The sequence below is a fragment of the Lynx canadensis genome, chromosome A2, assembly GCF_007474595.2.
Source record: "Lynx canadensis isolate LIC74 chromosome A2, mLynCan4.pri.v2, whole genome shotgun sequence".
Taxonomy (NCBI): Eukaryota; Metazoa; Chordata; class Mammalia; order Carnivora; family Felidae; genus Lynx; species Lynx canadensis.
Genome location: NC_044304.2, coordinates 73,362,955 through 73,377,712, shown reverse-complemented (window position 1 = coordinate 73,377,712; position 14,758 = coordinate 73,362,955).

Genomic DNA, 14,758 nt, shown 5'->3' with positions numbered 1-14,758 from the left:
GGGTTAAAATTCATAAATCAATGCAATTTACCACATTCACATGATAAGGAGAAAAGCCATGTCATCATCTCCATAAGGAACTTCCTCAATTTGATGAAGGGTATTTATTTAAAACCTATACCTAGGGGCGCCTGGGTGGCTCAGTTGGTTAAGCATCCAACTTCGGCTCAGGTCATGATCTTGAGGTTCCTGGGTTCGAGACCTGCATTGGGCTCTGTGCTGACAGCTCAGAGCCTGGAGCCTTCTTTGGATTCTGTGTCTCCCTCTCTCTCTGCCCCTCCCTTGCTCATGCTTTGTCTCTCTGTCTCAAGAATAAACATTAGAAAAAAAGAAAAGAAAACCTATACCTTACATACCTAATGGAAAAATGTCAAACTCTTCCTCCTGAGGTCCAGACAAGAAAGGATGTTTAACTGCTGCTTATCAATATTTTACTAGAGGTATGAGCCATAAGACAAGGAGGAGAATGTAAAGATTGGAACAGAAGAAGCAAATATGCCTTTATTTGCAGATGATATGATTGTATAAATAAAAATAGAAAAGAAACTACAAATAATAAGTTAATTTAGCAAGGAATCTGAATAAAAAATCAGTATACAAAAATCAATTGTATTTATTTATACTAGCACAGTTAGAAAATGAAATTCAGTAAACCTCACTTACATTAACATAAATATAGGAATATCCTACAAAAAATGTACTTCTATACTAAAAACTACAATACACTGCCAAGAGAAGTTAAAGGAGGCCTAAAACTATGGAGAAAAAGTGACAGACAATGAGCTAGCTCATGGGTAAATATATTAAGCTCATCGATTGGAAGCCTCAGTTTTATTATATCAATTCTACTCATACTGGGCTATCTATAGATTTAATGCAATTCCAATCAGAAACGCAGCAGGTGTGTATGTGTGTGTGTGTGTGTGTGTGTGTGTGTGTGTGAGAGAGAGAGAGAGAGAGAGAGAGAGAGAGAATTGACATATTGACATTAAAATTTAAGGCCAAGTGGCAAAGGAACTAGCATAGCCAAGGAAACCTTGAAGAAGAATAAAATTGAAGAACTTTATCAGATTTTCAATGCTTAATGTAAAGAAACAGCTTTTAAAATAGTGTGGTATTTACGCAATGGTAGGTGTAGACCAATGAAACAGAATACAAGTCCAGAAATAAATCCCCACATACCCACTCACCTTCATGTAATTCAATGAGATAAACTAATCTTTTCCAAAACTTTTTTTAATGTTTATTTTTGAGACACACACACACACAGCATGAGGGGGAGTGGCGGGGCAGAGAGAGAGGAAGACGCAGAATCCAAAGCAAGCTCCAGACTCTGAGCTGTCAGCACAGAGCCCAAGGTGGGGCTCGAACCCACAAACCGTGAGATCATGACATGAGCAAAGTCAGATACTTAACTGAGCCACCCAGGTGTCCCAAAATAATCTTTTCAATAAATGTTGCTGTAGTAATTGGTATCCATGTGTGTGGGGGGGAATAAAGCTTGAGTCATATATCATATCGTATTCAAAAATTAATTTCAGATAGATTATAGGGCTAAATGTGAAAGGTTAAAAAAGCAAAGCTTGGGGCACCTGAGTGGCTCAGTGGGTTAATTGTTTGATTCTTGACCTCAGCTCAGGTCTCGATCTCAAGGTTGTGAATTCAAACCCAACTTAGGCTCTGCATTGGGCTCCATGTTGGGTTGTAAAGCCTGCTTTAAAAAAAATTAAAAATGGGACGCCTGGGAGGCTCAGTTGGCGGAGCATCTGACTCTTGATTTCCACTCAGATCATGATCCCAGGGTCATGGGAGTGGGCCCCATGTCGGGCTTTGCACTGTGTTGGGAGTCTGCTTGAGATTCTCTCTCTCTCTCTCTCTCTCTCTCTCTCTCTCTCTTTCTCTCCCTCTCCATCCCCCTCACCCCTCTCCCCAGCTCATGCTCTCTCTAAAATTAAAAAAAAAGGGGGGTGCCTGTGTAGTTCAGTCAGTTGAGCGTCTGATTCTTGATTTTGGCTCAGGCCATGGTCTCCTAGTGGTGGGACTGAACCCCGAGTTGGGCTCCGGGCTAGGTGTGGAGCCTGCTTGAGATTCTCCCCATCCCTCTCCCTCTGCCCCTCCCTCTCTCTCAAATAAATAAATAAGAAAAAAGAAAATGTTTAAAAAATTAATTAAAAAATTTTTAATAAAAAGATAAAAGAAGCAAAGCTTATAGAAAAAAATACATTTGGGGCGCCTGGGTGGCGCAGTCGGTTAAGCGTCCGACTTCAGCCAGGTCACGATCTCGCGGTCCGTGAGTTTGAGCCCCGCGTCAGGCTCTGGGCTGATGGCTCAGAGCCTGGAGCCTGTTTCCGATTCTGTGTCTCCCTCTCTCTGCCCCTCCCCTGTTCATGCTCTGTCTCTCTCTGTCCCAAAAATAAATAAACGTTGAAAAAAAAATTTAAAAAAAAAAAAAGAAAAAAAAGAAAAAAATACATTTGTTGTGACTCTGAACAAAACACAAAAGCACTAATACTTCATTAAATTTAGGAAGAAAGTCATGTTTTCTTCTACATATTCTAAGTGGTATCCTCAGATCAAACTAGACCTTCAGAATATTTAAGTACTGCTACCATTATCTGGATAGTTTATAGAATTGCCTTAACTAACATTTTATTGGTAAGCTTTCAGCTTTTTATCAAAGGACACTATACAAAAACTAATGAAATTATTCTTGCATTTGGTGTCATTGATTCTTTAACCAACACTTTTCCTGTTTACCATGTGTTATGCACTGTTTATAAATATTAACTTATAAATATTAACTTATTTAATCCTAATAACTCTCAGGAGCTGGATACTAGTCCTAAGTACATTTTACAGAGGATGATACTGGTGAAGAAACATTAAACACATTGCCTGTGGTCATATAATCAGTTATAGGCAGTGCTGGGATTTAAACATAGCCATAACCCAAAACTGCAGGCTGGGGGGCTTACATTTAAACAGAAATTTATTTCTCACAGTTCTGGAGATTGGAAGTCCCAAAGGTCAGCAGGGTTTCTGGTAAGAGCTCTCTTCTGATTTGTAGATGGCCACCTTTCCCCTGTGTCCTCACATAGCCTTTCTTCTGAGTGTGTGGAGAGAGAGACAGAGACAGAGACAGAGACAGAGATGGAGAGACAGAACTCTCTGGCATCTATTCCTATAAGGACACTAATCCTATTGGCTCAAGGCCCCATTCTAATGACCTCATTTAACCTTAATGATTCCTTACTCCTTATTTAACAACACTGGGGGTTAGAGCTTTAGTTTATGAAGCTGTTAGAGCTTTAGTTTATGAACCAGACGGGGGACACAGTCTGGTTCCAGAGTCCACATAGAACCACTTATTCTAAGGTGCACATAAACATTTTCTGTAAGAAATTGATGCAGGGAGAGATTAGCATATTGAGCACACTCTTCTTCAAAAATTTGTGTATGTATTTATAATTCAATAACAGTGTCAGAACACAGGCCTCTTATGTCCTAGAAGGTTTTAGAAATTCTTGGAAGATAGAATGCAAAGAAGTTGGAGAAACTTGATAGAAAACAATTAAAACAGGGGCACCTGGGTGGCTCCGTCAGTTAAGCATCCGACTTCAGCTCAGGTCATGAACTCGTTGTTCATGAGTTCGAGCCCCACATGGGGCTCTGTGCTGACAGCTCAGAGCCTGGAGCCTGCTTCAGATTCTGTGTCTCCCTCTCTCTCTGTTCCTACCCTGCTTGTACTCTCTCTCTCTCTCAAAAATAAAGTTTAAGAAAAAAATTAAAAAAAAAAACATAGGGGGGAACCACATGGTGAAATATTACAGAGAAATTCCAAGGTCGGAGCCACTAAATATAGATCCTTCTTATGCCAGGAAAATTGGTGCAGCAGAAAACAACTTACTGGGAATCCACTCCCAATGGGGGTGAGGAATTCTACGACGGGGGGAAAAGTTCGCTCGGTACTTTATCTTTAATGATTATGAAAGCCATGAGAATGAATGTATTAAATGTATAGTTAACAAAATTTGTTATAATTGCAACTGTACTGTTAAAAAGATACCAGTTGAATCACTTGTCTTTTTGGATGTAATAGTTTTGATGAAACAGTGTTGCTAACACAATGAGATGCCTTTCATTCTACGCTTCACTTTTGTAATCTCTTCATCCCTCTGACCTTCTACTTTATATCTGCCCTTGAAATTTGAAACAACAGCGTTAGGTAAGAAAGAATGCTTCATAACCCTATAGTTCTGAGAAAGGCATAATAAAATTTATCTTTTTTTTCCCTCAGTCTTATCTCCTACTATGTCTTCCACTTCCTGGAGCAGAGAATTCAGCTTTTCAAACCTCAGGGTCTTGACTTGGATTGCAGGCTGGACCTGGGAAGGACTTGTGCTTTCAGATAGGTCATCTTTGGCTGGATCTCTTTCTTGTGTGCTGTAAGAAATGGCCAACATATTCCAACATCCTCATTTTTCCCTACCATTTTCCTTGATACCACATTTCTGTAGGTACGTGATTAATGTCCCAATGTACAAGGTAAGAACTTAGCCAAATGCAAGGGTCATCCAAACCTGGAACAGTGGGAATCACGTTGTCCAATCTTCCACATCCTTGACTTTGCCAATTATACATTTGAGGATGTGCTGTGGTACTTGAAGCGTCTTACTTCCTTTAACCACATTCTCTAATCAGGTCAGCATGTTTGGGTTGCTCATCACAGAAAATCCAGCTCAAAGTTGCATAAGCAATAGGGAAATTTATGGGGCACCTGGGTGGCTCAGTCGTTTAAGCATCCGACTTTGGCTCAGGTCATGATGTAGTGGTTTGTGAGTTTGAGCCCTGGATCAGACTCTCTGCTGTCAGCACAGAGCCTGCTTTGGATCCTCTGTCTCCCTTTCTCTCTGCCCTTCCCCTGCTCACTCTCTCTGTCTTTCAAAAATAAATAAACATTAAAAAAAAAAAAAAAAGCAATAGGGAAATTTATTTTCTCACATAGATCCAGAAAAGGGTAACTTTCAGACATGGTATGCCAGGATGCCATGTTTACTTCTTTGTAGCTTTCCTGATCGGTTCTGTCCTCTGTGCATTGGTTTCATTTCAGCAGGGGAGCAAGTTTGTTGTGGCTGTTCCAGTATCACAAACAAAACTCTCTAGAGCAAGACGAATGGCCTCTTGAGAACTACATCTCATTAGCCAGAATCGAGCTATATACACATTGCCAATCCAACTACTGAACGAGGAATGACATGGTTAAAGAAATGTTGGAGAGTCACTTCTTATTAAGCATTCATAAAAAAAAAAAAAAAAAAAAAGCTGACAAAAGTGAGAATCAGAGTTCCTGGATATTAAAAACGTGATTGCAAACAAACAAAAAAGTGGATGGGCTGTAAAATATCCATAGCTGAAGGTCAAATTAGTGAGCCTGAGTATCAAGCCGGAAGATGTTGGGGATGATCCTCCCCCAAATTTACCACTAAACTAAATAAGGAAAAGTATAAGCAAATTGAATAAGTAGATGGATATCCCAGTATCCATCTGATAGGAGTTCCAAAAGGAAAAAACAGAGAGATTGGAGAGGAAGAAATAAGCAAAAAAGTATTAGAAGAAACTTTCCCAGAACTGAAAGAGACATGAGGCTTGTAATGGAAGAGATCCAGAGCAAGACCAATGATAAAAGATTTACACGTGAAATACACCAAAGTAATATGTCAAGAGTTTTCAGTTTTATTGGAACTTTAGATTTATTTAGATTGAGGAAATAACAAAAATAGACTGTCAGTAAAAGAATCGGACTGCCACTGGACCCCTCACCATTAACACTGGATGCTAAAAGTTACTGCAAAGTCTAAGGGAAATCATTTTGACTTTAGAATACCCTACTCAGTGTGGGAAGGGATAGTTGTGTTCTCCTGGTCTGCTTGCTTTGACTGATACCTGGCCCTTCCCTAAGGATACTGATTGCCCTGCAGCCTTCTCAAGTGATAGCTGTTTTCTCTCCCTTGTACCACTGTGCCTGGAGTCCAGTTAGGTTTCCTTCTTGACCTTCAATTTTGGTTTCAGACTTCTCTCGTTGCCTCCTTAAAACTACATAGTTTTTTTGTTTGTTTGTTTTTAATGTTGATTTTTGAGAGAGCTCCAGCAGAGGAGGGGCAGAGACAGAGAGAGAGAGAAAGATACGGAATCGGAAGCAGGCTCCGGGCTCTGAGCTGTTAGCATGGAGCCTGACGTAGGGCTGGAACCCACAAACTGTGAAATCATGACCTGAGCCAAAGTCGGATGTTTAACCTACTGAGCCACCTAGGCGCCCCCAAACTACATAGTTTTGACTCTCCTTAGACTGTTTCACTCCACTTGTCCTGCTGTTATTATTTACTGACCTCTGAGTTATTCTTCTCCTTCCACCCTCCCCCCCAATACCCAACCCCACACGCATTCTTTCAAGATTTTAATTCCTGGCTCACTCATTCTTGCCTATTTCTATCTTGATTTCACATGTGGATGATTCTTCAAACCTTGCCCACTTCTCTAATGGTCTTTTCCTCCACCTCATCTCAGCTACTCACGCCCTTGTCATGCTTGGGACTTTATCAACACCAATAATGTCATCCCCTCCACAAACCTCAATGTCAAGCACACTACTCATACTGCTCTTTGGAACCCCTCCTAAGTTTGTAGCTCACCCTCCCAGTACTCAGACTCCGCTACCTGTTTTCATTATCATCTCTCCCTCACTTCCTTATATACCCCTTCAACTGCCTCAGGCATCCCCTTTCTTTCTCACTTGATAAAATGAAAACTCTGTTTAGACCCAAAGTCCAGAAACACTGTTTGAATCCACACTATGCCTGTATCCATGCAGCTGAACATAGTGGAGAAACGAGCTGTGCCATCTAGTTTCCCTTTACTTCATGATCACCAGTCTCACTGTGGGCTCACTGGCTGTCCATCAGTTATCCTGCCATATGCCATCGGTTCTAGAACATACATGCTGTCACACTTAGTATCTCCAGAATGAGGGTGTGCCTTGTACACGTCACTACCAAATGTCATACTTTGATTGGCAGAGCTTTTCCTTTTTTGTGGAACCTAAAACATTGTTGTGGCTCTCAAATGGCATTTTAGGTTTGATGAAGTACAGCCTAATTCTCTAGTCCTCGTCATTCTCTCGTCCTGATCATGATCATCTCACACTCTTCCCCTCTCTCCTCAGACCTCCAGGACTTCTCTGCCCAAGGCTGCCTTCTCGCTGTGTCCTCACATGGTCTCCCCTCTGTGTGTGCCCCAATTTCCTCTTATGTGGACACCAGTCATACTGGATTAGGGGCCACACTGACAGCCTCATTTTAATTAGATTACCTCTGTAAAGACCTTATCTGCAAATACAGTTACATTCTTAGGTACTGGGGGCTAGGACTTCAACATATGAATTTTGAGGGGACACAATTCTGCCCATCACACTCTCCCATCCTCACTTTTTCCCCCTTTATTACAGATACAGAAATAAGAAATCCCAAAGCTGCTACCTCCACCTTTCACTAACTGCCCCCATTTCATGAATGCCTTTCCTGTTACTGTGGATAAACTCTCTCCCAGAAAATCTCTTCTTGCCAAAAAAAGAACTTCACTCCAGCCCGTGTCTCCCTCCTGCTTTATCGACTTTTCCCCCCATATAAACTCCAAGGGAACCAGTTGTTTTGTTTTGTTTTGTTTTGTTTTATGGTTCTCTACTCCCAGTCTCTAGAAATGTGACTGGCACACCATACAAGCTCAATATTCAAGGAACAAATACTGATTTTATGGATAAAAAGGAAACCCTTCCCTGGAAATAGAAATATGAGTATATCAAATAAGACAATAAAATGAAACAAAGTTTCAGTCAGCCCAAGAAAGGCAGAACACTTCACAGGAAAAGAGGGAGGTGGTTGAAGAACAGCAGTCACTTGAAGGAAAAAACCTCACTGTTCATTTCAGATATGACCATATGCCAAAGACACAGGAGATTCAGACAGAACCATGGCTGATGAAAAAACTTACTTTCCTGTCCAGTAAAAAACTCCATAGGGTTTTCTGCTATGCTTTTCAATTAGGCTATGTTATATATATAACATATATATATATATATATATATATATATATACATATATAATACATACATATACATATTTTCATTTCCTTCCCATCCTAATGGAATCCTTCCTTCCTTCCTCCCTCCCTTCCATCCTTCCTCCCTCCCTTCCTTCCATCCTCCCTCCCTCCCTTCCTTCCATCCTTCCTTTCTTCCTCCCTCCCTCCCTTCTTTCCACCCTTCCTTCCTCCCTTCCTCCCTCCCTCCCTCCCTCCCTCCCTTCCTTCTTCCATCTCCCCTCCCTCCATCCTTCCTTCTTTCTCTCATCCTTCTTCATCTCCTCCTCTTCCTCCTTCTAATTGTAAATACCCGGTTTCCTTTCCACCACTGCCTATTTGAGTATGGAGGAACTGGTTAAGTATGTAATTTAGCCTCAGTTTGCCATAAGGAGTTGTACCATAGCAAACCTGAAAAGAGAAATACATATCTAGAGGTTTTTTGAACTTCAGTGTGAATGAATAATGAGACAGAGTTGTCTCTATAAAAAGATGTGTTTGGTCATATACGGTAGTTACATTTTATCAGGTGTGACTTTTAAAAAGTACATGTTGGCTAAATGCAATGTGGAATTCTGGATTGGATCTTAGAACAGATCATTAATGGAAAGACTGATGAAATCCAAATAGTCTGCAGCTTAGTATTCTTGACAAGTACAGTGTGGTTATATAAGATGCTAATATCAGGGATAGTTGTGTAAAGGCTATACAGGAACTCTCTGTACTATCCTTGCAACTTTCTGTAAGTCTAACATTAAAAATATAAACCAACCCCTGAAAACAGTGTATGTATAAAGAAACCTATATATGGAAACTGGACTGCTGGGAGATGGAATATCTTTTCTTACTTAGCATTCATTTCCTCTTTGGCAAGAACATTCTGCTTCCTATTGGGAAACTATGCATTCCTTTGCTCTCAGTGTTCATGTTTCAGAGAGCCATGGACTCTCCTCTGCCTCTGTGGATGGCAAGTGCCCCAGGCTTGCCCTACTGATTAATATCATATCCTCAGATATGTCCCTCAATCAATGTCTGTGAGACTCAATTCCCAGAAATGACCATTCCCTAGAAAATGGTACCAAGACAGGAAAGAGCACAACTACCCAGAGAGCAAATCCATGAACTGATAACATCGTCTAAGCTCCTCTCTACAGCTCTCTACAGCTAGCCTTGGACTTGATCAATAAAGTTCGTTTGCTGAATAGGTCAATTTAAGTTGGATTTTCTGAAGGTTGCAACTTGGATGCAGACTAGTTCAAAAATTTCTAACTGGAGTGGGTTAATGCTAAACTGTTCATCTAGTATGATACCTTTTGAAAACGTATTTGGGCATCTAAAATCTTTGGAAAGATTTAATCTGTTACCTGGATTGGGGTTACAAGACTTTTACAGCCTGCTTTACACGTTTCTGAATTGCTCTTAAGGACATATGGTATTTCTGTCATTGGAGGCAGCAAATATAGACTGCTGTCCTGTGAGATATCTACGGTAAAGAAAATCAAAGTAAAAACAGCTGGACCTTAGTTATTTTAATTTGCCTTGTTCAGTTAGTCAGATAATTTAATTGGCTCAAGTGATAGGCTGAGGCACTAAGATTTTTTTCTTAATCCATGCCATATAGCTGAAAGTGATAAACACTTTGCTCATGACAAGCATACAGAATATTTCATGAAAGATAGGCATGAAAAACATGCAGCTTTTGAGAGAAAACTCTAGCAATGTACAGACTTTTATTTTGTTAACATCTATTCCCTATACCTTTGATTTTTGGTCCAATTCATTTTCTAGGGTTACGAGTTTAAAATGATTACAGCATAGTACATAGTACCAAAGTTTGAGATGAAGTAGGTCATTGTTTTAAATTCAGGATTCATAATACAATAGTGTCCTTCAATGGGAATTTCATCACGTGTTCTATGGGCTCTTGTGGTGGAAGAAAAAAAAAATCATCACAATCATCCATTAAACTTTGTTGAATTACAAAATTGGTCCTAACATGTAGAATATCAACCAACAATGCGAATTCCTTTATACCTACATATTTGGGGAATATTTGGAAAAGTTACTCAATAGATTCCAATCCTAGCTTAAAAAGTGTACCCCCTCCTCTATCCCTGGCCCTTGCATTTATTGAGGACACGAAAAAGCATTTACCAAGGGACAACATGTGCACATTTCTCTGTGAATCACTCAGAACAAAGGTTATAAACTGATGACCCAAGGTAGGGATTCAGTTTATAGGTGGTTTTCTTTGGTTTACAGTGTTTAAACACTTAAAGAATTAATGTGAAACTGGGAGGATTTGTGTAAAAAAGTCCAGATTTCTAGGAGTCATTTGAAAAATGGAAAATCTGGCATCATTGCACTTCTGCTTTGGGCATTTCGTACCAATTTACAAACAGATTAACTTCTCAGCTTCTGTCACATGTAAATGCAGGTAGGAAAACGATGGCAAGAGAAATGGCTCATCCCCCTCCCCTGCAGTCCTCTCTCTGGGAGCCGAATGTTGAAGATTCTTCAGTAACATAGAGCTCACTGTTCTACAAGAAGTATTAAGGATTCTGACTTCCAAAGGATTAATAACAATCTAGAAGACCAAAGGGAAAGGTAAATGTTGCTTTTGCAGCATCAAATTACAGATCTAATATGTTTAAGGGTCATTTCATAAAATCAGAACAAAACAAATAGAAAACATGCTGATACTTTCTTATGGTGTAAGCTTACCCTAACTAGAGAATAAAGGAGAGGAAGAAATTTGAATGTTAGAGTCATAAAACCCCACCAAATATACTTATCCCAGATGATATGCTCACCTAAAGAAAAATAAAATTTTGACAGTTTTGACTCTTTTTACCCTAGCCTCATAGGCATTGGGTTTTGGCGTTTCTTTAATGAATCTTAACTATGAAAAACTTAGTGAACTCGCAGGGTTTGGATAATCTATGTGGCCCAGACATTCATTGAAGCTGTAAGCTGAGGTAATGAAAGTTGGTCTGTACATTAACAATCTCATCCTCAAGGGCATCTATCTGTTCTCTTCCATTCCTCATTCCCTGTTACAAAAACAAACTTAACAAGGATTTCCAGATGACACAAATCTTTCCTTTTTTTTTTTTTTTTTTTAATGCTTATTTATATTTGAAACAGAGAAAGAGACAGAGGGCAAGTGGGGGAAGGACAGAGAGGGAGACAGAATCCGAAGCAGGCTCCAGGCTCTGGGGTGTCAGCACAGAGCCCAATGAGGAACTTGAACTCACGAACTATGAGATCATGACCTGAGCTGAAGTTGGACGTTTAACCGACTGAGCCACCCAGGTGCCCCAGCAAATCTTTGCTTTTAAAATCTCTATGGATTGTGTTACATCTAACTAATCCAAGGCATGAAACAAAATTCACTATATTTATTAAGTGGGAAGGTTCTTTTAACACCAGTGGCATGCCTGAAGGAGCAGGATTTAAGTTGGGCCGTTGGAATGCTCTCTGAAAACATAGAAGTTGTCCAGTAGGGAACTTACTGCACTGAAGCCACACTAAAACTGGGGATACCACTGCCAGCAACTGCATCTAGATAATAGGAAGACAACTGCATCCAGGCACTAGGGAACTAGGTCAAGAAGCCGGAGACACCTACAAAGTTGGCAAATGAACCTTGGAATCTTCTCAGGAAAACTACAATCTTCCTAACCAGTGGCAACAGCCAGAAGCCACCCTGAAGATGGACTAACTTCTACTTACCGAATCTTGGGCAAGTGTGTCTAACGGACAAAAACAGATTTATATTTAGAGATTAGGTGCAAAAGGGTTGGAGCATTAAAAAAAACGAAACATCTTTCTAACAAGGGAAGATGAACGAAAGTTGAAGGCCAAATTATTTACTATATACATGTTTTTAAAATTTAATTTGTGTTGAATGATTTCTGCAAATGTATATTTAAAGGTATACAGAATTAAGGTGCTACAGCAACAATTCAATTCTAGGCATTTGCAAACATTTAACATAGATTACATATAAGGTAATAGGACTGTGAGAAAAACAAAGAAGGGATTATATTTTCTCTCATACAGAGATAAGCTGTAGGGGGACCCCAGGGTGGCTCAGTCGGTTAAGCATACGACTCTAGATCTCAGCTCAGGTCATGATCTCACCATTTGTGGGATCGAGCCCCCAGTTGGGCTCTGTGCTGACAGCATGGAGCCTGCTTGGCATTCTCTGTCTCCCTCTCTCTGCCCCTCCCCCGCTCACTAGCATGTGCTCTCTCTCTCAAAATAAATAAACTTAAAAGAAAAAAATGGAGCTGTAGGACTAATACTTTAAACTTGCTTTATCCTGGAATCCATCCATTTCCAGCTCTATTGTCACTATTTCAATGCAATGCATGACCATCTGTGGCCCTATCTTAGTGGTTTACTAAATGGTCTTTGGGAATCTATTGTCTATTCTGTTTTCCACACTGAAGTCAAAGTAAAAAAATTTTTTTTAATTAATAGACTTTATTTTTCTCAGTTTAGGTTTACAGAAGAATGAGCAGAAAACACAGAAAGTTCCCATATACCCTCTCATCCTCCTTTTACCCCCATTTCCCCTGCTATTAACATCTTGCATTAGTGTGGTGCCTTTATTGTAACTGATGAGCCATTATTAATACATTATTTAACATATAAAGTCACAGATTAGAGTTCACTTTTTGTGCTGTACATTCTATGGGTGTGGGTCATTGTATAATGACATGTATCCACCATTAACAGTGCCATAGAGAATAGTTTCACTGCTCTAGAAATCCCCTGTGCTTCACCTATTCATTCTTCCCTCCACCCACCAATCCCTCCAAGCTTCTGCAACAACTGGTCTTTTTAACTGTCTCCATCGTTTTGCCTTTTCCAGAATGTCACATCGGTGCAATGATAGCATGTGTAGGCTTTTCAGATTGACTTCTTTCACTTAGCTCTTAAGTTTTCTCCGTGACTTTTCGTGACTTGATAAGTGATTTCTTTTTATTGCTGGATAACTCAACTGAATGGATGTACCACAGTTTGTTACCTATTGAAGGACATGTGGTTGCTTCCAAGTTTTGGCAATTATGAATAAAGCTGTTATAAATACAAATGTGCAGTTTTTGTGTGGACATAAGTTTTCAACTCTTTTGGGTAAATACCAAGGAATATGATTACTGGATCATTTGGAAGGAGTTCAATTAGTTTTTTAGGAAAATGCCAAACTGTCTTCCAAAGTGGCTGCATCATTTTGCATTCTCACTAGCAATGCATGAGGGTTCCTGTTGCATTACATCCTTGTAAACATTTAGTGTTTTCAGTGTTTTGGATTTTATCCACTGGATTACCCATTACAACTGGTATCTCATTGTTCTGCATGTATTTTCTACCCATCCATGGCTTGTTTCTTCATTTTCTGAACATTGTCTTTTGCAGAGCAGAAATTTTCAGTTTTAATGAAGTTTAACTTACTTTTTCTTTTATGGATCATGCATTTAGTGCTGTATCTAAAAAGTCATCACCACAGCCAAGGTAACCTAGATTTTCTTGTAAGTTACCTTCTTTTATAGGTTTGTGTTTTCTATTTAGGTCTATGATTCATTATTATTTTTTGAAAGGTGTAAGGTCTGTGTCCAGTTGTTCTAACACCATTTGTTGAAAGACGGTCCTTTCTCCACTGAATTGCCTTTGATCCTTCATCAAAGATGTTGACTATATTTGTGTTGGTCTATTTCTGGTGTCTGTATTCTGCTCTATTGACCAGGCTGTCTATTCTTTCACCAGTACCACATGGTCTTGGTTATTGTAGCTTAATAGGAAGTCTTGGGGTCTGATAGTGTCAATCTTCCAACTATGTTCTTCTTTAATATTGTGTTGGCTATTTTGCCTTTACAATTAAATTTTACAGTCCTTTACAATTAAACTTTAGAATCATTTTGTCAATATTTAACTTCCTGGCATTTTGATTGGGATTGCATTGAATCTATAAATCAAATAGGGAAGAACTGATATCTTGACAATATTGAGTCTTTTTATCTGTGTATATGGAGTATCTCTATTTATTTCAAATTTTTGTATTTTTCACCAGTTTTGTAGTTTTCCTCATAGAGATCTTACATATATTTTGTTAGATTTATACCTCAGTATTTATTATTATTATTATTACTATTATTTTGGTGCTAATGTAAGCTATATTGGATTTTTAAATTCAAATTCTAATCTTTCTGGTATACAAGAAAGTTATTAACTTTGTATACTGCAACCTTTTTGTAATTGCTTATTCCAGGATGTTTTGTCTTGTTTTTTTTTGTTTTTTGTTTTTTTTTTGGATTCTTTGTGCTTTTCTACATAGACAATAGTGTCATTTGTGAATAGGTTTTAATTTCTTTCTTCTCAATTTGTACACCTTTAATTTTTTTTTTGAAACTTCCAGTTCAGTGTTGAAAAGCCATGGTAAGAGGGGACATGCTGGCCTTGTTTCTGATCTTGGTTGGAGCTTATTTTTCTCACCATTTAGTATGATATTAGCTGTAGGTTTTGGTAAATATTCTTTCTCAAGTTTGAGAAACTTCCTTTCTGTTCTAGTTTGTTGAAAGTTTTAATCATTAATGGGTGCTGGACTTTGTCAAATACTTTT